At 41.1% G+C, this 23,901-nt stretch overlaps 1 long non-coding RNA gene across 1 annotated transcript in view; it reads left to right on the top strand.

The window, feature by feature from the left end:
* The first annotated feature begins 21,049 nt into the window (after nucleotides 1-21,049).
* The window catches only part of LOC133052486 (uncharacterized), a 109,988-nt gene continuing 107,136 nt past the window's right edge, over nucleotides 21,050-23,901 (top strand). The window contains exons 1-2 of the long non-coding RNA XR_009692055.1: nucleotides 21,050-21,245; nucleotides 23,381-23,478. This is a non-coding gene — a long non-coding RNA (uncharacterized LOC133052486). The remainder of the gene's footprint in view (nucleotides 21,246-23,380; nucleotides 23,479-23,901) is intronic.

A 23,901-nucleotide genomic window follows, 5' to 3' on the forward strand; every position in this document is an offset into this window, starting at 1 on the left:
CCTGGACTGCCAGGAAATTCCCTAAGTGACATTTTGATGAAACTTGGCTTTAGTCTGCATTTACCAGTGTGAGAGATGTCTTAAGCATCCTCTCAATACTCTTATAAATTGACACTTAACACTTATTGATAACTTAGTATGTTTCAGACACCTTTTTCATGCTTTCCATGCTCATTAAGTTCTTTTAAACACCTTCTGAGTGTTTAAATACTCAGATAACCCCATATTACAGAAGAAAAAACTGAAGCATGAAGGAGTTAAGTAGCTTGCTTGAGGTCACACAGCTGGAAGTGAGGGGTCTGAATCTGAATTTGAACCTAAGGATTCAAATCCCAGGTGGTTGAGATCCATTAGCTTGTAAACTCTGTACCATACTGCCTCAGGTTAGGCTAGTGTACCTTTTATAAGTAAATTTGCCCTTGTCCTGTATTTTGACCCAGCCATTCAATTCAGATGCAAATTCCTAAAGGCCAGACTGTATTGTATTCCATATTCCATATTGTATTCCATATTATTGTTTTAAAACTTATCCTGAGTTCTGTATTTAGTGGGTGCTGAGTAAATATCAGCTGACTCACATATATTCAACATTTATTAAATCTCCAATAGGTTTTCGTTTTGGAGGATGGATCACCTGATGGATAATTCATAACAGTGATCCTATTTCCCAAATGAAAAATTAGAAGATATTCTCCAAGCAGTTTTGTTTATAAATTTTTGAATATAAAAAGTATTGGGTAGGATGATCAAATCACATTGGTTGGTTATTATTCTCATTATGTATTGCTGTGTAACAAATCACCCAAACTTAGTAGCAAGAAGTCACAATCATCTTTTTATGCTCCCAGATTCTGTGTGACAAGAATTCAGGCAGGGAACCAGCAAGTGTGGCTTATGACGTTTTCAAAAATTCTGACACCTCAGCTACAAAGAATCAGATGACTGGAAGTGGCTTGAAAGACTAAGGACTGGAATCACCTAGAGCAGATGTTCTCAACCCTCAGGCCATGGATGGGTACCTAGAAACAGGGCCACACAGCAGGAGGTGAGTGGCGGGCAAGCAAGTGAAGCTTCATCTTTATTTATAGCGGCTCCCCATTACTCTCCCATCAAACCCAGATGGGGCCTCCTAGTTGCAGGAAAACAAGCCCAGGCTCCCACTGATTCTGCATTAGGGTGAGTTATATAATTATTTCATTATATATCACAGTGTAATAATAATAGAAATAAAGTGCACAATAAATGTAACATGCTTGAGTCAATCCTGAAACCATCCCCCCAATCCTTGTCCATGGAAAAATTGTCTTCCACGAAGCTGGTCCCTGGTACCAAAAAGGTCAAGACCACTGATCTAGAGGCTTCTTCACTCACATGTCTGGTGTCTGGTCTGTGATGTCTTATAGACTGGGAATGATGACTTGAGCACCTACTCATGGTCTCTCCATGTGACTCAGGCTCCCTCACAGCCTGGTGTCTCAAAATAGTCTGACATCTCACATGGCAGCTCAGCACTCCAAGTCAGAATGTTCTAGCAAACAAGATAAAAGCTACATCACTTTTCTTTATCTAGCCTCAGAAATCATATAGCACCACTTTTACTAGACTCTATTGGTTAAAGCAGTCACAAGCTTGCCAATGTTCAAAGGAAGGGTTTGAATTTGTAACCATGTTTTAAAATTGCTACAGTTATACAGTCACTAATGACATTTATTACATAAAGTCTGCACTGTCCTAGTGATAAGAGAACAGACTCTATGGTTTCAATACCTTTAAACCATGAAGTTTTTGCACCTTACTTTATGTCCCTTGGTATGTTCCAGTGTCTCCTAGTTTATAGTCTATGGAAACTTGAATAGTATTTGTATCCTGCTGTTGTGTGAAAACTGTATAAATCTTAATTATATTGAATTGGTTCATAGTACTTTTCAGGTCTACTATATCCTTCTACTTTTCTGTCTATTCATTCTATTAATTTTTGAGAGTTTGATATTGAAATATTGATTAAAAATCTTAATTTATCTACTTAAAAAAATGATGGCAATCTATAGTGGAACTCTATGTAACTTTATTCTGTATTTTCCAAGTCTCCTGTAAATGTGTTATCATACTTTCATAATTTAAAAAATAAGAAAGGAAAAAAAGTCTGCATTGTCCCAAGAAAGCCAAGACCAAGTCAGCTTCAATACAACAATGATGGAACTTGAAAGTATTGGATTGGGGTTGAAACTATATTACTCTGGTGTCCAATTAATTTTATTCTATAATCTTGGAACATCTTGGATCTCCAGGGATGTCCCCTAATGAAGCACTCCCATTAATGCATGTAAGTTGCCTTTGCTCTTCCTCCCATTAGAGTAAGGGGACATTTCAGCTCCCAGCTTTTGCTTCCCTGCTTCCTCACTCCTTCCTGGGCGGTACTGTAACTTGAGATTTTCCTCTCACTTCTTCCCTGTCAAAGCCCTGTCCCGTGTGGGACATTATCGGCTAGGAAGCTGTGATCCATTTGAGGAGATAAATGTGAAGCAGAGTAATCAATATCTAAGGTTACAACCCAGGTTGATAACCTCTCGGTGAATGGGGCTCCCAGTGATCTAGTAAACAGTTGCACTGGGTATTTGCACTTGCTATCTAGTAGATTTGTCATTTTGTAACCATCAGTCTTTCTGTATGTTTAGTTGTCCTAATCTAGAATCAAGTCATCCAGAATATCAGAGGGCACTCAGAGTTCAAGTTTTGTTTCAATCAGTGTATTTTACAGGTGAGGGCACTGAAGCCAGGGAGGTCTCTAGAGAGGGAGCCTTCTCCAGAGTCAAAGGCTACGAAGGAAAGGAGTACAGAACAGAGCCCAGGTCTCTTTACTGCCAGTCCGGGCTCTTTTCACCTCACTGCCTAAATCCTCACCACCTCTTCCATGCACTTCCACCACCACTTCCATGCAGTGCCCCTCACACTTACTTAAAAGAGCCCTATCCACAGAGGCACCTGGGAGCCGAAAAGCTGAGAGACTGCTCTCTTTCTGCTTTTCCCATTTTCCTTTCTTTCGCTAGATTGAGGATAGGACTCTGGTGTGTGTGTGTGTGTGTGCGTGCGTGTGTGCACGCGCGTGTGCGCGCATGTGCACGTGCACGCACTCTCGTGCTCAGTCGTGTCTGAAGCTTTGCAACCGCATGGACTGTAACCCTCCAGGCTCCTCTGTCCATGGGATTTCCCAGACAAGGATACTGGAGTGGGTTGCCATTTCCTTCTCCAGAGGATCTTCCTGACCCAAAAATAGAACCCACATCTCTTGCATCTCCTGCATTGGCAGGCGGATTCTTTACCATCTGTGCCACCTTTGATAGGAAGAGTAAATGGATTGTAAGAAACTGAAAGGGCTTTTGATCTTTAGGTGGTATTTTTCTAGGGTTTTAACAGAGTGTGTTGGACCATTTTGCATGGAGGCAAGTTTTAAGACTGGGGATTACCTTCTGCTTAGGAGATGTCTTTAGTTCCAAAGAGCTGAGGCTACTAGGACAAGGTTCAGAGGCTAGGAAGGGTTTGTGTGAAACTCAAAGGTAAAAGGAAAATGTATAGAAACCTCGCATACTCCAAATTTTTCCAAGGCAGTCTTGATTTTTATTTTTGGTCAATTGTTTAGACTTATGTTAAGATGGAGGGTTTTCTATATAAAATAGGAATAGAGGGAATCTTCTGCAACCTGATAAAGAATATCTATGAAATATCTACAGTGAAGATTATGCTTAATGATGGAATACTAAGCACTTTCCTTCTAAGATCAGGAACAAGGGAGAGATATCTGCTCTCAATAATTTGATTCAGTACTGTTTAAAGAGTCCTTGCCAGGGTTCCCTGGAGGTCAAGTGATTAAGGCTCTGAGCTTCAACTGCAGGGGACATTGGTTTGATCCCTGATCCATCCCTGATCTGGGAACTAAGATCCCGCATACCCCATGGCCAAAAAAAAAAAAAATACTCATTAAAATATTTGAGACTTCTCTGGCCAGTGGTCAAGACTCTGCATTTCCAATGCAGGGGATGCAGGCTCAATCCCTGGTCAGGGAACTAAGTTCCTGCATGCCACTGGGCATGACCAAACTAATAATAATAATAATAATAATAAATGAAGAGTCCTAGCCAGTGAAATTAGGCAAAAAAAAAAAAAAAAAGACACAAAAATTGGGAAGAAAAAGTAGAGCTATCATTATTTATAGATGTTCAGTTCAGTCGCTCAGTTGTGTCCGACTTTTTGCAACCCCAGGTGCTGCAGCATACCAGGCCTCCCTGTCCATCACCAACTCCCGGAGCTTACTCAAATTTATGTCCATCCAGTCGGTGATGCCATCCAACCATCTCATCACCGTCTCATCCTCTGCCCTCCCTGTCTCCTCCTGCCTTCAATCATTCCCAGCATCAGGGTCTTTTCAAATGAGTCAGTTATTTGCATCAGGTGGCCAAAGGATTGGAGTTTCAGCTTCAACATCAGTCCTTCCAGTGGATATTCAGGACTGATTCCCTTTAGGATGAACTGGTTGGATCTCCTTGCTGTCCAAGAGACTCTCAAGAGTCTTCTTCAACACCACAGTTCAAAAGCATCAGTTCTTCGGCACTCAGCTTTCTTTATAGTCCAACTCTCACATCCATACATGACTACTGGAAAAACCATAGCTTTGACTAGATGGACCTTTGTTGACAAAGTAATGTCTCTGGTTTTTAATATGCTGACTAGGTTGGTCATAACTTTCCTTCCAAGGAGTAAGCGTCTTTTAATTTCATAGCTTCAGTCAATATCTGCAGTGATTTTAGAGCCTAAACAAATAAAATTTCTCACTGTTTCCCCATCTATTTGCCATGAAGTGATGGGACCAGATGCCATGATCTAAGTTTTCTGAATGTTGAGTTTTAAGCCAACTTTTTCACTCTCCTCTTACACTTTCATCAAGAGGCTCTTTAGTTCCTCTTCACTTTCTGCCATAAGGGTTGTGTCATCTGCATATCTGAGGTTATTAATATTTCTCCCAGCAATCTTGATTCCAGCTTGTGCTTCATCAAACCCAGCATTTCTCATGATGTACTCTGCATATAAGTTAAATAAGCAGGGTGACAATATACAGCCTTGACGTACTCCTTTTCATATTTGGAACCAGTCTGTTGTTCCATGTCCAGTTCTAACTGTTGCTTCTTGACCTGCATACAGATTTCTCAGGAGGCAGGTCAGGTGGTCTGGTATTCCCATCTCTTTCAGAAATTTCCACAGTTTGTTGTGATCCACACAGTCAAAGGCTTTGGCATAGTCAATAAAGCAGAAATAGATATTTTTCTGGGACTCTCTTGCTTTTTTGATGATCCAACAGATGTTGGCAATTTGATCTCTGGTTCCTGTGCCTTTCTAAATCCAGCTTGAACATCTGGAAGTTCACAGTTCATGTACTGTTGAAGCCTGGCTTGGAGGATTTGGGGCATTATTTTGCAAGAGTGTGAGATATTAGTGCAAATGTGTGGTAGTTTGAAGATTTTTTGGCATTGCCTTTCTTTGGGACTGGAATGAAAACAGACCTTTTCCAATCCTGTGTCCACTGCTGAATTTTTCCAGATTTGCTGGTATATTGAGTGCAGCACTTTCACAGCATCATCTTTTAAGATGATTTATAGATCATGATTGTTTATACAGAAAACTAAAGAATCTACCAAAAAAAACTAGTAGAATATGTGAGTCTAGCATGATATAAGGTAATATACAAAAATAAATTGTACTTGCCTGGAGAATCCCATGTACAGAGGAACCTGTCAGGCTACAGTCCATAAGTTTGGACATGACTGAAGCAACTTAGCATGCATGCATGCACACAGTACTTACAATAGACAATTGGAAAATGAAATCAAATCACTATAATAACCTTAGACATCATTATATACTTAGGAATAATTCTAAGTCTATGGGTGATTGTAGTATCTCCCAATTTAGTATGCTATGAATTTCAACAATTTCACTAAAAAATAATTGCTCCAACCCAGTGATTTCCTATCTACTCCATGCTTCCAGTTGCACTTTTGCTATCATATGCCTTCAATTAATCACAAAATTTGCATCTTTCATTGTATAAAGTTGAATGAAATATATTAAGCAACAGTGTATTTTATTTTATTGTTCATTCAAAACTATATTTTGACATTTAAAATAATCATTTTAAAACTGTAGCATTTGGGGAAATGAAGTTTATGAAATTGTAAAATAGCCGAAACATAGGCACTGGAAGCAGTTACTTCTACCAGTTTTGATGGCTAAGTTACTAAAATGAAGCTAAAGAATAAGTAAATAATATTGAAATGAGTTTTATACGTCCAGATAAATATAGAAGTAAAATAAATTATGCTATTAGGGAGTTGAGCTGAAAGTAAGAACATCGTAGGAAATTAGAAATGAGACCATGTTTTCCTGGAAGGTGACAGTAACTTGTGCTTCACAAAAGCTTGAGCAAGTATGATGTAGGGTGAAATGGACTTTTCCAGAATCCATAAAAAAGTCTGTTTTATAAAAATTTTTATAAGAGTATAGTTGATATACAATTTGTGTGAGTTTCAGATGTACATCAAAGTGACTCAGTTATACATATACATATCTGTTCTTTTTCATATTCTTTTCCTATATAGGTTATTACAGAATATTGAGAGGCGTTCCCTGTGCTATGTTGGTTTGGTTATCTATTTTATCTACAGTAGTGTGTATATGTTAATTCCAGTCTCCTAGTTTATCACTTCACCTACACATTTCCCCTTTGGTAACCATAAATTTGATTTCAAGATCTGTGAATCTGTTTTATATTAATAAATAAGTTAATTTGTATCATTTATTCAGAAAAAAAAAGTTTGAAAGAAATTTGCCTAAAGTGAAAAATGGTATCACTAAATAAAAAATGACAGACAGTCTCCTAATTTTTGTATGGCTGCAACAAAGACCCGGGTCCAGTTTAAGATCATTTGAAATCATACATTCATAAAAATCTAGAAAGGCTTTACAAACTTAATCAGACCAGAATGTGTGGAAGCAGGCAACCTGAGTGAATTCATGAATTAAACTTTTGGCTTCCTTTTAGTTTTGAAAGAGACAAGTGCACCCCAATGTTCATCGCAGCACTGTTTATAATAGTTTTGAATTCAGGAGCTCTGTCCTCTCCCCTCAGCACTTACTGAGACAAAAGGAACTTAGAACAAAATTTGCATATCTGTAAGTGGGGAGAGAGAATTTTCTACCCTCAGGAACTATCAGTTTAAGAAGCACACAACACCTGTAAGTTTGACCTAATTATAGCAATGTGTTCTAATTGAGATTTCCTTTGAAAGACTTTCAGACTTAAGAGGAAATGGATAATAAAAATCTATGTAAGAAATGTCCCTTTTTGAAATACACACTGGAAAAAAAAAAGACACTCTGAAGAATTTAGGAATAAAGAGAAGTGATATCCTCAACTTACTCTAAAATGGTTCAAAAAAAATTACATACGCACATGCACAGAGATGACAAGAAAGCAAATAGGGCAAAGTAGAAACTGTTTATAAATCTGAGTGAAGGGTATATAAGAGATCTTTAAATTTGAAATTATATCAAAATAAAAAATTTTCCCCATGTCTATCTAAATCACATACCTTTCACAGTCACTGATGTAAGCTACTTATAAAAATCACATTTTAGTGTTTTTTTTAACCTGAACTGGAACTCTACATATGCTATTTCAAGTGGCTTTTCTAATATAGAACCACCACTTATTATATCTTCACAAAGAACTCATTATACTAACTGAAGCTCAAGCAAAGTTCATCTCTTTAATTAAGCGAAGTTGAAAAAATACTTTATCAGTACTAATTTTGGAGTTTTCCTGTCGATATGGCCAAATATCCCCAAGAAAATAATTACTTTCTTTAAACTAGAAAGGAATGAGAAGAATGGATGGAGACAAGTAATCTTGTTTAAATATGTGTTGTTAGAGGATGAATCTTCTATTTTATAAATATTTGAAAGCTGATAAGATAGAAGAGGGTGGTCTAAGAAGGATCACAGTGAAGGCTGAAAGATAAGAACATATGGAATTAACCCAAACCTGAAGCTACTTATCTCTGGATTTCTTGTTATGTGAGATAAATGTCCTTACTACTTAAAAAAATATGGAAATAATAATAATTAATGATGATGATGATGATTATGACAATGTCATCATTGCTGGAGTCAGCCCTGAGTCTTATATTCCAGATTGGAGAGTAGAAACCATTTTTCCCATTTGGTCTAATGAAGGAAGTGGCATTCAAAATAATTCTTGTTGCATAAAAATGGCCAAACACAGGGTGAAAGGAGAACTATGCCCAAAACTAGTGAGAAAATGAGCCCAAAGATCAGCACGATGTCTTTCAAAAAAAAACAAAAAGCAGAGGAAAATTGCCTATAATTTGTTTGAATTGGAATCTTAGATTCATTTCTTTCTTTGATGAAGTGCATTTACTCTTACTGGTAATCTCCCTAAAAGATGCGAGCATTTATCAAACCACAATTTCACAGAGTGAAAAAAAGAACATAAGGATAGTCCTGTTTCTCAGTGAAAATGGTGTGGTTTCCTGTGATCTGGCCTCAAGTGTCATATGTCAGCATTTCCACACTATTGGTTCCAAAAGGAAGCTAGATTTAAGGGTAGGGCACATAAGCCCTACCTTTTCAAGGGAAATTGAAGAATTGTTGTTGTTGTTCAGTTGCTAAGTCGTGTCCGACTCTTTGCAACCACATGAACTGCAGCATGCCAGGCTTCCCTGTCCTTTACTATATTCCTTCACTATATTGAGTATATATATACTCAAACTCATGTCCTTTGAGTCAGTGATGCCATCCAACCATCTCATCCTCTGTTGCCACCTTCTCCTCCTGCCCTCAGTCTTTTGCAGCATCAGGATCTTTTCCAATGAGTAGGCTCTTGGCATCAAATAGTCAAAGTATTGGGGCTTCAGAATTAGTGACCATTTTTAATAGTGGCCACATTGCAAGATTGACACTTGTGCCTCAGTGCTTCCTTCAGGCATCCTGTTTCCGTTGTCTCCATTCACCCAGGTTTCTACAAAGGTGAGTTCACTGTCACTTCTGACGGACATCCCTCAGTCAGCCATTGCATTAGTTTCAAACTTAGTGGCTTAAAACAATACAAATTTTCTTTTTATAATTCTGGACTTCAGAAGTCTGCTTCCCTCTTATAAGAACCCTCCTGATCATGCTGAACCCACCTGGGATAATCCAGGATAATCTCCCTGTCTCAAGATCCTTAATTTATTTGCATCTACAAAGTCCATTTTGCCATGTAAAGTAATGCATTCACACGTTCTGGAATGTGGGCATCTTCAGAGGATTGTTACTCTGACTACCACGACCTTGTTTCCGGAAGCAATGGACCACTTGCCTTAATAACTGTGTGATTATCATGTACTGTTTCAGAATGTGGATCTTATGATTTGTTGGCCAAAGAGAGACTTAAAAGAATACCACATGTAGTATTTATTTCTTTTAGCTTCTGAAATTTGTTATTAAAAGTTGGATGTTATTATCTATCCTATGACTATCAGCTTAATCTTGCCTTTAGAGTAGCTTGATACAACTCCTAATTGTCAGGCTTTTGTGAAAGATTTCTGATCTGATTTTCTAATTCTTCACAGCAAAGTTCTCTGACAATTATCCTTTCAAGAGTCTATCCTAGTACTTGACATAGAGTAAATTTTCAAATAATGCATGTTGAATAAATTGACTCTCCATGTTGCTGATGAAAATATTGGGTGTGAATTCTCTGTATATCAGGTGGTGCCTTTAAGTTGTGGGCTTCCCTGGTGGTTCAGATGGTAAAGCATCTGCCTGCAATGCAGGAGACCCGGGTTTGATCCCTGGGTCAGGAAGATCCCCTGGAGAAAGAAATGGCAACCCACTCCAATACTCTTGCCTGGAAAATTCCATGGACAGAGGAGCCTGGTAGGCTAAAGTCTATGGGGTTGCAAAAAGTCAGATACGACTGAGCGACTTCACTTTTAAGTTGCAAATAATAATCAATAAGGGGCTTCCCTGGTGGCTCCGTAGTAAAGGATCTGCCTACTAATGCGGGAGACCCAGGTTTGATCCCTGGGTCTAGAAGATCCCGTAGAGAAGGAAATGGCAACCCACTCCAGTATTCTCACCTTGGAAATCCCATGGACAGAGAATCCTGGTGGGCTACAGTCCATGGGGTCGCAAAAAAGTCGGGCACGACTTAGTGACTAAACAACAGCAATAAACAATCCGTAAAGTGTTTTCTTGGTGGAGGGTTTGCTCTCTGACCACAATCACTTGGTTAGTGAAGTTGTTGGATGGCGTTATGCCGGCATGTGTGAAAAGAGATTTCTAGACAACTGGCAGCGACCTGACACTGACCTCCTTCTGAATTAAGACTTTTTATACTTCTGTATTGACTTCCCTTGTGGCTTAGCTGGTAAAGAATCCACCTGCAATGCAGGAGACCTGGGTTTGATCCCTGGGTTGGGAAGAACTCCTGGAGAAGGGAAAGGCTACCCACCCCAGTATTCTGGTCTAGAGAATTCCATGGACTGTATAGTCCATGGGATCTCAAAGAGTAGGACATGACTGAGCAACTTACACTTTCACTTTCACTTCTGTATCACAAATGATAAAACCCACCACATATCAAAGGACTTTTCCCAATAGTGTGTTTATTAAAGGAAAGGAGGTATAAATATCTCAGCTAATTAATTACACCTAAGAGATATTTACCTTCAATTTCTCTTCACTAAAATCGTGGGCTAGGTCTGGCTAAAGTAAATGCCCTTTTTCTGATTTTACATCTTCATCTTCCTTCCATTGATCGAACATGGTGGTCAATTCCTGTCTCAATCCATGCTGAGTCATATTGTACTACTCACTTTTTCATATGAGACGTGATAGGTGAATTGCAGGAAATTTTCATTTTTTATTTGCTGGTACTCAGTTATGAATTCACATCATAATGTCTATGTCACTGATGGTTTTATAGCTCTTTCCACTTGCTAGTAAGGAGATAACATGCAAAAATGGAAACAGAAATAGATGGCTCCACATTAATTTTCAGTTTGGAAAAAGTATGCCCATTCTCTGCCTGGGCAGAAGGGTTTCATACATCAATTTAATATTTAGCAGAAACAAACAAATATCTTTCAAGCTGAGTTCTTTCTGATAAATGACCCTCTCAAAGCTAGAAATCCCCACAATTTTTATGTACATGCCCTGTCTCAAAGTCATTATCTTATGTTGGTCTCTGAGCAGTTGTAAATGCTACTTTTCCTTGAACATTGGATTTCCAACAGGTCAAGCAACTGGTATTCTGTGCTGTAAGTCACCCTTTCGTGTGACTTGTGATTCAGGAATAAAATGCTTTGTTCCTGCCTTTTATTGGTTTATGGTCTGCCAAGATTACAAGACTGAGCATGCTAAATAGTATAATACTGTGAAGGAATTGCTACAGTGCTGGGAAACATAATGGGAGAATGGAAAAATTACCCAGGTTCACTTGGGGTTTTCAGGAAAATTCTCTATTGGCAACCTGAAGAGGGAATTACTGCAGGATTGATGATCTATTGTCTTCCCTTGACTTTGTAAAGGTAGATATGTCCTTTCCTCCCTAGAAGACATCTAGGCAAAGATATCTTTATCATATAAACTCTTCCTGAATCAAGCTTATCTTTGGTCAGTTTCTCCAGAGCAGAGACTCAAATAAGAATTCACGAAGAAGCTATTTATGAATGAAGTGTTCCTAAGAGAAACCAATAAGGGAGTGGGACAAGCAAGACAAAGATTGAAGAAGTTAAGGGTGTGAGTTTTGGTAATATCCCAGCCTCAACCTAATCCCACAGAGAGCTCAGAAGTGTAAATTGCATCTCAGAGCTGTTTCCCTTGTGACATGGGAAGGGGGAGTTTTTGTATTTCTTTACCAGTTATTGCTTTATGAGCTGTCCAGGGTAGAGGGTGGGTGAGTTGGGGAGCCACATAAGTGTCCCAACAGGTCCAGGAAAGATTAGAAGTGAACAAATTGGATCCAATAGTCCAAGGGATGGTCTCTGAAGATGGTGGCAGGTAAGAGTAGTTGGGAGGCCAGCATGCAGACACTAAGGAATGGATACATAGAACTCATAAAAGTGAATCTAGAGAAACTGACCAGAGCACCAGCATGATCTCCTACAGAGTGCTTCCACAAGCACAACTGCAGCTGTTTAATACATCATTAGGCAAAATCCTGGGGCAAAGCAAACAAGCATGGCTTTCTTTACATGTGCATTTTTAGGTTTTAGAGGCATTGCAAGAGATCTTGAGTGATGCCTGTCTCTAAGGTGACCGTTATCCCAGGATACCAGATTTTCTGTGCTAAAACTCAAATGGTCCTGTGTAACCTGGGATGGTTGGTCACTCTACCTGTATCCAAAATGCTGCTCAGTGAAGAAATCACAGGTTGTCTCAGAGAAGATCTAACCCAGGCAGAGCCAGCAGAGTATAGGAAGGTTGCAAACCTCCCCTGATACAGCACTCGGTGGTTTCTGGAGTTGCATGGAGTGTGGCAATCTGGGGAGAAATTGAGTCTCGACAAGTGGGGATGTGGGAACTGCAGAAGAAGATGGAGAGGACTTCAAATCTGGATTATCTTCCAGGTACAGCAAAAGCCTTTATAACCTCGGGCAGCAGAGAGTGCCCTTCTCAAGGTGTACTTCTGAGGAAGACTTTGGTTCCCCGGGATAGAAGAGGGTGCTAAGATTCGTCAGAGGCTCATACTAGTGGGACTAGCTCAGGATCAAGACTCCTTATTAGCCTTTCCTGAGAGCTTTCTCCCAGATAAAATTTCCAGACTAATGTTTTCATGCTCCTTCGTCTTCAGGGAGGAGGTGAGGGAAAAGATGTTTGACATGAGTTTGAATTTTTTACAGTGTTACTGTGAATTCTATTGATGTGATAATAAATTTCCATTTAGCAATATTCTTGTTTAGCTTTGTTTCAAGTCTAATGTGAATGATGATGAGTAATAACACTTCAAATTACATCAATTTTCTATATGAGAAAATATGCCATGTTCATGACATTTTTTGTTTTTGAAAAAGGGAATCAAAAGGTGATTCACGACTACAGCTTTTAACTTATGTATGGGTTGAACTTTTTTCTAAAGAATGTTGTCATGATGATTTCACCCTGGGTAAGCTGAAAATGTTTCAATGTGAGGGTTTTGAATTACTGAATTAGAGATAAGTTTGTATGCAGGTGTCAATTATAACTGTAAGAATCTTCTGAATTTAACAATTCCCAGAACTAGAATGACAATTCTTAATTCTGACTGCATGGGAGAACTATCTGGGGAGCTTTAAAATAATTCCAGTATCTGGACCCCACTCAAGACCAATGATATCTGAATTTCTGGGAGTGAAGTCCAAACAGGTGGGCTTCATGGACCCATGACATATGCAGTTCCATGGGGCCTTGGACTTACAAGCACCCGGCCTCACCCACTTGCCCTGTCTCACTGGAGAGTTGTCAGGAGTCAAGCCATGTGAGCCTTGAAGGGAGCAACTACCATCACGTCTCTTACATACAGGGTTAGGCAAATAGGGATGTGCGCTGCCATTTCCCTGGTCCACTGCTCTTCAAATCAACAGGCTTACTTTGTGCCCCCTGCATCAGTGAGGTAGGAGACCCCCCGTTAGGTTTTCCTCTGAGCCAGGTAGCCAGTGAGGTCTTGAAACCATGTGAGACACTTGGAGAGTCATCCACTGGTAGAAGTCCCTGAGCCCTAGACACCAAAAGGAGTGAGCCAGTATTTGACAGGATAGAGGCTAGAGAAAAAAGTAGGCAGAAAACCCAAAGTCCTAAGTGTTTTTCCTTATTGTCTTCATTCTCCAGAGTGGCCCTTGGCTGAATCTTGTATTCTTTGAGTCAAGACTCCCTTTCCTGTCTTTATCACTGAAACATGGGCTACTGCACAGAAATCAGGGGAAGAGCAAATTATGTAAAAGAAAAGTCTTGGGTAGATATGTCCTATGAGTCAAAGCTGATCAGGTTTATCTTTGTTATTATGTTCAGAAATGAAAATTGAGCTGACGAAGGGAAAGAGAACACAGAGTGCTCATCATGAATGTTCTTCACATTGTACCCTATCTTTCATTATTAAGTCTTTGCGTCAGTACAATAAAAACAGTCCAAAAATGAACTGGCTTTCCTATCAAGAAGCAGGAGAATGCTTGGAGCATACATCAGTTATGTTCAGTGAAATATATGAAGTTATAATGTTTGCAACAATCTCTCTTTCAACAAATATTCATCTAGCACTTACCATGTGCAAATGCTGTTGTAGGTCCAGGAGCTACAGCAGTAAACAAAATGAACAAAAACTCCTGCCCTTAGGGAATGCATATTCTAGTGGGGAGACATGGACAATAATAATGAGTAAGATATAAAGGATATTTGATGGAAATAGATGCTACAGAGAAATATAAAGCAGGAAATGGAGCTGCTGGAGGTTGAAGGTCAAGTAGGGTTTGGGGCTCAGGTAATGTCTAAATGATCACCTTGGTCTTAAGCACTGGGGAAGTTTTATTCTTACTCCTGGCTGGGATTGGCTACCACTATCCTAGGGAGGCTTCCCTGGGTGCCTCAGCAGTAAACAATCCACCTGCAATACAGGAGATGTGGGAGACGCAGGTTTGATCCCTGGGTTGGGAAGATCCCCTGGAGGAGAATATGGCAACCCTCTCCAGTATTCTTGCCTGGAGAATCCCATGGACATGGACAGAGGAGTCTGGCAGGCATTAGCCTATAAGAGTCGGACACAAATAAGCACACACACACACACACACACACACACCCTAGGGAGCCAGAAGAAGTTTGGTGCCCCAAGACCCAACTTCTGGGTGGCACTTCCAGAGACGGAGTCAGCCACCCTATTTATACCGTCAAATAAGTTCAGCAGTTGATGGAATTCACATGCATTTAAAGATGAACGACCTTTACTGAGGATGTCATACCAAAAATACCATGAGTAGACAACCAACATTTTAGACTTTTCTTTGTGAGCCTAGGTTTTTTTTTTTTTTAAATCTAATATAAATTTTGTTTTCATTCTGTTGTTAACACTGTGATTCAATTGGTGGGCTATAATAGAACTACTCTTGCACATTTCATGAAGAAATAAATCCCTGGGGCCTCAAGCAACTCCTGGGTGTTTCAAACATTTTCAAAAGTTTTTAGAGTCTAGGTATCAAGATCCAACAAGAGAGAATTATTCCAGCTTTCCTTTCTTCAGAAAATTGAGACTTAAAATTGAGACTTTCTTTATTTCTCCTGGGCACGTCTGACTAAAGAAACACTCTATTCATCTTCAAGTGGCCCAGACTTCTATCAAAAGTATTGGATTCTCTTTTATGGAATATATACAAAGGAGGAGACTTCCTGATACTGATTGAGGCTTTGTCTTAGGATCTGTCCCAAGCAAATGTTTCAAAATGAGTTCCTCACTAGCAGTGGCAGCTTTGGCATTTCAATTCAGGAAGGACACAGAAGCTTCATCTAAGTGGAATTTGGAGGTGGGGACAGATGATAGGATTTGTGTTATGTCTTGCTTGAAGTTGCATTCACATAACAAATACATTATTTTTATTCAGTTTAGATATTTTAGGAGGCTGACTGGAGAGGAGATTAGGGCTGGTGGAGGTTACTACAGAAGGTAACTAAAGAAGGTAAAAGCCTTACCCTGCCTTGCCTCCTCACCACAAATGCTTACCAGACTGGGAGGAGTAAAGAGAAAAAGCTATTAGCTGACCTTTCACTTCTATGTCCCATGTCACCATCAGAATCAGGTCTGGAACTTCTATGTAGAGCTCTGAAATTAAGTTTATCTTGGACTCTCTTCTTCCTCTTCTCCATCTCTCCTCTATTCACCCTACCCAACCTCTCATCTAGTTCCAGCTAATCTCTGCTTTTTGGTTCAAGCTGGCAAATATTTATGAAGGATACACTATGAGTGCAGCATTTGACTAGGCAATGGAGGGAATACAATGATGAACTGATAAGCATACGAGTTGGGAACCGACAAGAGTTTAAGCTAAATTTAAGTTTAGAAAATCTTCCAGACTTATTTACAACTTAATTTGGGACCACTGAAGATCCAAAGTTTTAAGATAAAGGGCGGAAGCTATTTTAACCCAACAACTGGAGGTGGAATTGAATCAGTGGGGCACCTTGGGTGTTGAGGGGCGTGCGGGGGTGGAGGGATGGGGGATGTTCTGTGTGCAGTGGACCCTGTCCATCACCTTTTAAAGTCATACCACCTAGGTATCATGTAATCTCAAAAGAAGAGAAAAATCTCCAAGATCCTTTGAACAGGTTAAGATTCTGTGACTCTATGATTCTCAGTTGTAGCCGAGTCACATCTTGGAGTAGCAAATAGATTAAGTAAATTCTCAGATGCTTTCCAGTTCCTGGATGATTCTACCCTGCTGTTGTCCTTCATGCATTCAGATGACTCTGCCTTTCATTCTTGAACACTCTACACTTGAACATTTTCTCTCTCCTGAGTATGGAAGATGGTGGGCTGACACCACCAGGAGTTAATGATTCCCTGGTGTATTGTTTTCTTAGGCTGCAGTCACAAAGTACCACAAACTAGACGGCTGAAATAACATAAGTTTATTGTGTGACATTACTGGAGGCCAAAAGTCCAAAATCAAGGTGCTGGCAGGGCCTCTATGGGAGGACCCTTTCTTGCCTCTTACAGCTTCTGGTGGTGGTTTAGTTGCTCAGCTGTGCCCAACTCTTGTGACCCCATGGACTGTAGCCCACCAGGCTCCTCTGTCTGTGGGATTTCCCAGGCAAGAATACTGGGGTGGGTTGCCATTTCATTCTCTAGGGGATCTTCCAGACCCAGCGATTGAATCTGTGTCTCCTGCATTGGCAGGCAGATTCTTTACCACTAAACCATCTGGGAAGCCCCTCCAGCTTCTGGTAGTCCCAGGCATCCTTTGTTTGTGACAGCATGACTCTATCTCTACCTCCATCTTCACATGGTTGACTTCCCACTGTGATCATGTCTTTTCTTCTCCTCCTGCAAAAACACCAGCCATATTGGATTAAGGACCCACCCTACTCCAGTATGACTTCATCTTAACTTACATCTTAATTACATCTGTAAAACCCTATTTCCAAATAAGGTCACATTCACAGGCACTGTGGGTTAGGACTTCAACATATTTTGGGTGGACACAACTCCACGCACAACATCTGGTGACCAACAATGTTTTTCCATGTCTAGGAATAAGGTTTTGGTTGGCAGCCATGAAGCAAGCCAAAACAAAATGGTCCATGGGGGAGGAAACCATGATCTGACTAGTCTGACATGCTTGTCAGTTTGTGCTAACCGGTCCTACATGTATTCACCTTATCACACCGGCTATACACTTTCTTTCTTTCCCCTTCCTTTCTTCCCTCCTGTCTCCCTCTTTCCTTCTGTCCCTCATTCCTCCTTCCTTTCTTTCTTTTATCATGGAATGAAATAGTTAAATATTTGGTGCTGGGAGATTTATGGAAAGATCTGAATCAGAAAAAAAGGTACTTTCCTGTGACTAAGGTAAATACTGAGGTACTCATCAGTTTATCACATACCCTAAAACCATAAGAGAGAGCTTACCAAGTGTTTTGTAATGGAAGGATCCATTGCAAGTATTCAGGTTTATATTTATCTTTGCATTATACACACACACACACACATCCATATTCACACACACACACACATTTTTAAGTAACTTAGCTGACAGCACCAACATTTCATTCAGAGCATTCTGTGGGTGGTATTGTCTCCAGCACCACTGTCTTGTGAGATAACCGGTCACATATTTCCCTAGCACAAGGAGACCAATTAAAGTAATTGGCATTCTGCAAATTTGAACCAATGATTTGCTCACTAATCCCAATCAGCCAAGGTGAAGAAATTTAGTTCATGCTTCTCGTAGAGCCAGAAAAGGAAACTCTAAAGAGCTGCCCCATCGTCTTCTCTTCCCCTCTTAATCACCTCCAGGTCTGCAATTCTCAGTTATCAAAAACCAACACACTAGGTTCAGGCTCATAATAAATTATAACACAGCTCAAAGAGTAAGAGAACAAAAATCATTAAAATAATTATCAGGAGACACTTTCTCAAGAGCTTAATGTGTTATGAAACTCTTTATACTGGGGTAAGTCAGAATAGGGGCTTCCCAGGTGGCTCTAGTGGTTAAGAACCCTCCTGCCAATGCAGGAGACAGAAGAGACGCAGGTTGGATCCCTGGGTTGGGAAGATCCCCTGGAGAAGGAAACGGCAACCCACTCCAGTATTCACCTGGAAAATCCCATGGACAGAGGAGCCTGGGGTCGCAAAAAGTTGGACACAACTGAGCAACTTAGCACACACGCATGAGGATCAGAATGGGAGATGCCAACAGGATTAAGCTGTTAAATTTTTTGTTTTAACCTCACTGCTTTGCATTTGGACTGGTCATTGGAACTCCCTCTCCTTGACTCTACACGGGAGGTACAGATCTGTTCTTATCAATGTCACAAAAATACTTTTGAAAACAAGTGGAGGGTGGCACAGGAATCTCTAGATGCACTTTCTTATTTAAAGAAAAATTCTCAGTAGCTCTGGAACTAAAAGGGAAGCGTAATGGTGTTTGGTTAGTGGAGCAAGAGATTTGTAGCCTTGAGAGAAAATACAGATAAAGTTATTTAGAGTGTGCTTTTTATACATCTCTTAGCATAACTCAGGCTTAGAAAAGATCTCAATTGTGATTTTGTTGGTTTAGTTTAGACCTGAACAAAACGGATTTGCTGGTTTTGTTTCTTCTTTTTATTCAAATAGGACACACCCTCCTGGTTTTGAGAAATCTGATCGTTATCTCTGAGTTAGAACCAGGCCTGATGAAGTTCTTTTTCCAATTTTGGATGTTTGATCATGCTGGATTCCTACCAAAAGCCTCAAGGGAGACTTAACTTGAAGGACAAAGATGATTGTCAAGTGAGCTATGAAGTAGGGTCTGATTCTTTGGTAGACATTCAATGAAAATGGTTTAGGCAAAGGTAGATTCAATTAGGCAGACAAAAACGCTTTGGGGAATAAGCAAGGCAAAGTAAACACACAGCAGCTCATTAAAGAAACAGCCAATGAGCAATTCATAACCAATAGCTGATATATAATTTAAGACCCAAAGGTCACTTAATATCAACTCTATTGCAACACAAAAGCACAGAAAAATCTGGCTGGCAGTTGTTCTTCAGCTTGTCTTAGCTGCTTTTATTTCATGCAAGTGTTTCTCCAGAGGCACAAAAAAATGTAAGAGTAAAATCGGATTTATCGGAGGCATTTGTTTGGATTAATTACATAATAAAAGCATTTTCATATTGCTAATTTACTAAGCAATGTCACTGGAATGCTGAATTGCTTTACTTTTATTATGATGATCAAAAGAGATAAATGCAGGCCTGGCCACAAAACCAAAGCTGAGAGAAGAGAGGCAGCAGTCATTCTTCACATAATTACTGGTATTTGTCATCCTTGTCTTGAAAAGGGGATCATCAGTTTTTCTAAAGACTGTTTTCTTTGCTTCAGAGCCTCTTCTTCAGCATGCTGTTTATCATCCATGTTGTCCTTATTTACCCAGCAACAAATACACAACGAATATGTTTTTCATTAGGCAATTTAATGAATTTAATTTTGCTTCAAAATGTTAATTTGAAAGTGTGCATTTCGTTCTTACAAGCATAAAACTGAAAAAGTTCTTGGTTCTCAAGTGTTAGATTAAATTACTAAAAGTAGAATTGAAAACCAGGGTTAATCAGTATGAAATTTAGTGTTGTGAGCCTGAGGTTGATTTTTATCAATTATAATTAATTTTCCTATCCCCTTAAGAAAACAAAGGCTCAAGAATCAAGGCTTCTATGGCTTTATTTACATTTAGGGAGAAATTTTTGAAGAAAACAAGTGTAAGAGGAAACAGAAAGGAAGTTTGCCTCAAGGAGAAAAACCCTAAAGAAAAAGCTGCTATCCATCACTAGAAAATGAATGAGAATGGTATTATTTCTTGGCTTTTAAAGAATCTGTCTTTTGCCAAATCTAACAATGTTGCCAACTTGGAAGAAAAAAGATCCATTTTTTTCCTACATAACCACATTTAATAATTTCCATGAAATTGACATTTTAAAACTATGGCAAAAAGCCAAATCAAAACTTTTGGGTTCCTAATCCCTAAATTCTGAACTCGTTTTCTTAAGGAATACCTATGATACACTTTAAAACGAATCCAATTAATATAATTACAGGAGGTTAAATAACACATACACGCTGGATCTGTCTCTGTCAAACATAGCTGTTCTGTTATTTATATTTGGTTATTTTTAAAAATTAGAGATGTGGCCATATATATAAAGTAACTTTAATAAAAAATAGAGTGAATCTGTTGTCTTCTGCATCATTAAATGTGAAAAAAGCCCCTACAACCAATTAGCTTGGAAATCTCATATTCATGCTTCTGAATATTGCTGCGGTGGTAACGAGGAAAGCAGTACATCCAGGTATTTAAGGTGTAACCTAAACAAGGTACAGGCATCAACCTGTATCCCGCGGCAGTTGACATGCTAATTTCTTCGCCTTTTCTCTCGCGCGCGCACTCCACCTCGCTTCCCCAACCCTCTTCCCCCACAAGATAAGAGGCACCCTCTGGGCCGTGGAAGGTGCCTCGCGGCGAGTGAAGAGCCACCGGAAGAGCTAGGGCAGAGCTCGCGGAGCCCACGCCCTTGGCCGCAGGGTGAGTGCGGGCGGCCGCCGCGGGCCGGGGGAGAGGGGAGCCGGGTAGGAGCGCGGGATTGGGGATCTGCCGCACGAGGCGCGGGCCCCGCAGCCCTCCCGGGGTGTGTGGGGGGGGATGGGCGGGCCGGGGGCGGAGCGCTGCGCTTCGCGGGGCGGCGGGAAAGGGGCGGAGAGGACAGCTCTGACTCCGGCGGGCAGAGGGACGGTGGCAGAACCTGCGGGCTAGTTGGGAGGCTCACCCTCTGGGAGGAAGGGAAGCGGAGACCGCCGCTGCCGAGGAGCGAGGAGACGCCTGGAGGCCGAGGGTCAGGCCGCCGCTACCTCCTCCAGCAGCGGACACTGCAGAGATCGCGCAGCCGGCTGGCGCACCGGCCACCAACGGCGACCCTTCGCGCAGGTGGGCACCCCAGAGCGCTGCGCTCTGTCCCCTCCTGGGCCACCGTGGGCCCGATGCCCTCCCTTCCGGGCCGCTGAGCTCGGGGACGAAGGCTGGGCAGGTCCGGGGACAGGAGGAAGGTGCTCGGCCCCTTGGTGTGCACGCTTGTGCGCGCGCGCTGTGCTAGATGGGGAAGAGGTGCGGAAAAGCTGCCTCTCTCGGGGCTCACTGTCCCTATCCCTACCCCCCACCCCGGACGAGCTGATCCCCCGATCGGCTTTGGAGGACTGCGACCCCCTTCCCCCGCCCACAGTCTCGGTGGTGCGTGCAATTCGCTCCCCTTTTCCCAGTGCACACCCAGCATCCATCAGGACGCCCCTTGGAGAGAAGAGTGGTGGCAGGACCAGGTGGGGCGTGAGCGGGGAAGGCGAGAGTTGCTTGAGTATTGTCTGTCGGGGCGAGTGCCTGAGCCCGCGCGCTCCCTCCCGCTTTAGGGGCCAGGGGTGGAGGTGGTGGTGGTGGAGGAGGGAGCAGAGAGGAGGGAGTGGGTTTGCCGAACTTCTCTCGGAAGGCTGACTGTGTGCATGCACTTGGCGCCTTGTGCACGTTTGGGTGAGGGTTTTAATGGAGACACGTGGGAGCAACATTGGTTGCTGGCGGGCCCTCCAAAGAGCCTCTTGGGGTAGCCCAGCGCGCCTTTGGGGTTGGGAAGGATGAGTTGGTGTTAGTGTAAATGTCAGTGTTAGGGAGGAGGAGGAGAGCGGCTTCAGGAGACTTGAGTTTCGTAGATTTGCTGCCATTCCTTAAACCAAGCCAGGCTTTCCAGGCGTTAAAGTAAATTACCAGTAAGTGGGGACGGATCCCTGATGAGGCTGAAAAAAGGCCCCCGGGTTTGCTGGGGAGCGAGCTCGGCGGGCCTGCTGCCTGGGTGGCTTCTGGTGCTGTCTCGCCTGGGGTGGGAGTGGGGGGTAGGGAATGGTGCTTGTCCCTTTAGCTTAATGTGCTGGAGCTGGAACACTTCTTCTGGATATACTTTAGGACCAAGGGGAGGCAAAAATTCTCAACTCTGGAATCCCAACCTCTGTCTCTCTGTCCTCTCTTTCCCTTTCTCTCTCCCCCTTCTCCCTTGCCCTCTCTCAGGCACACACACCACACACCACCACACCACACCACACCCTGGGGTAGTCTGCTTGTCTGTGTGTCTCTGTCACAAACATCCACACCATACATACACCCTGGTTGGGTCTTTTATTCTAGATTAACTCCAGCATCTGTGTGTGTGTGTGTGTGGGTGGGTGTGTGGGTGTGGGTGTGTGGTTGGGTCTTTTATTCTAGATTAACTCCAGCATCTGTGTGTGTGTGTGTGTGTGTGTGTGGGTGTGGGTGTGGGTGTGTGGTTGGGTCTTTTATTCTAGATTAACTCCAGCATCTGTGTGTGTGTGTGTGACACTTACCACACACACACACATCCCTCTCATCTCATGGCTGCTTTGACTCACTGATACACAGTTGCTCATAGATTTTTATTCATTGCTTGTTCTGCTCATAGATTTCTATTCTTTTTTTTTTTTTTAAGAAAAAAGACCTGCCTATATTAAAATCTGGAGTGTCAGAAAGGCCTTTCAGCACTCATTCACATTCAAATCAAGAATAGGGCCTTATGATGAAAACACCCCACATAGCTGTTTTAGATTGGGCACAGCTCTAGTTTGTGTTAGAATTAATATTATTATTTCAAATAGACATTTTACAACTATGTGACAGAGCAATCTTTTCCTGGATCTCTCCCTTTTTTCTTTGTGGTAATTTACAGAATTCTTAATTACCTGGTTAACAAAAGTTGTCTTCTAATATTAAAAGACCGGTCTTGAAACAGTTGCAAGGTTGGCATGAGAATAGATTCTGGGACTCCTATCTCTTTAATGAACTGATCAGAGTGGTGTTAATCTGAGACTTATGTATGGGCAAATTTCTAAATAATTTATCAAACTATTGAGGGTGAGGGACTCCTTACAAATTTTACACACAGAAAAGAAAGAACACTTATTTTTTAGAGCAAATATTTTGCCACTTTCCCTCCAATTGTCTGTTAGATGCCTAGAAAATATGCATGGTGAATGAATAATACATGGCTTATTTCTCTTTTTCGTCTACAGGTGGCAGTGTAGAAGCCAAGACGGGAGCTTCCAGAAGTACTTTCAGAAAAATAAGAGTGAACCTCAGTACGCAAACACAGGGATCTGAAAAACCACAGGTATGTAGAACAATTAATCCATCTATCTGGCTTTATAATTATTGCATTCCACTATCCTGACATTTATATCGACTTTTATGAAGTGAAATGTATTTTGAGGTCTTCTCAAAGGAGAAAGCAAGTGTATTCTATTGCAGACCATGTATTTAAATAAAAATACTGCACATCATTATACTGTGTTACTTTTTACTGCTCTAAAAAAGAGGCATTGTTTCCATTGTGACCATGTGGCTTTGCATTCAACCAGTTGTCACTTGATGTTTGCTTTTAAAAGCACTTTTCCTGAAGCTGTATGAAACTGCCAATTGTTCTGAAAAATTTATTTTGGGACACGGTTACCAAAGCCACTCTGTTGAACCAACATAATAATACCCACTTTTTATAAAAAACTGTGTCTCACTTGACATCTCACTTATCAGAATA

This window comes from Dama dama, chromosome X (genome assembly GCF_033118175.1).
Source record: "Dama dama isolate Ldn47 chromosome X, ASM3311817v1, whole genome shotgun sequence".
NCBI classification, from domain to species: Eukaryota; Metazoa; Chordata; class Mammalia; order Artiodactyla; family Cervidae; genus Dama; species Dama dama.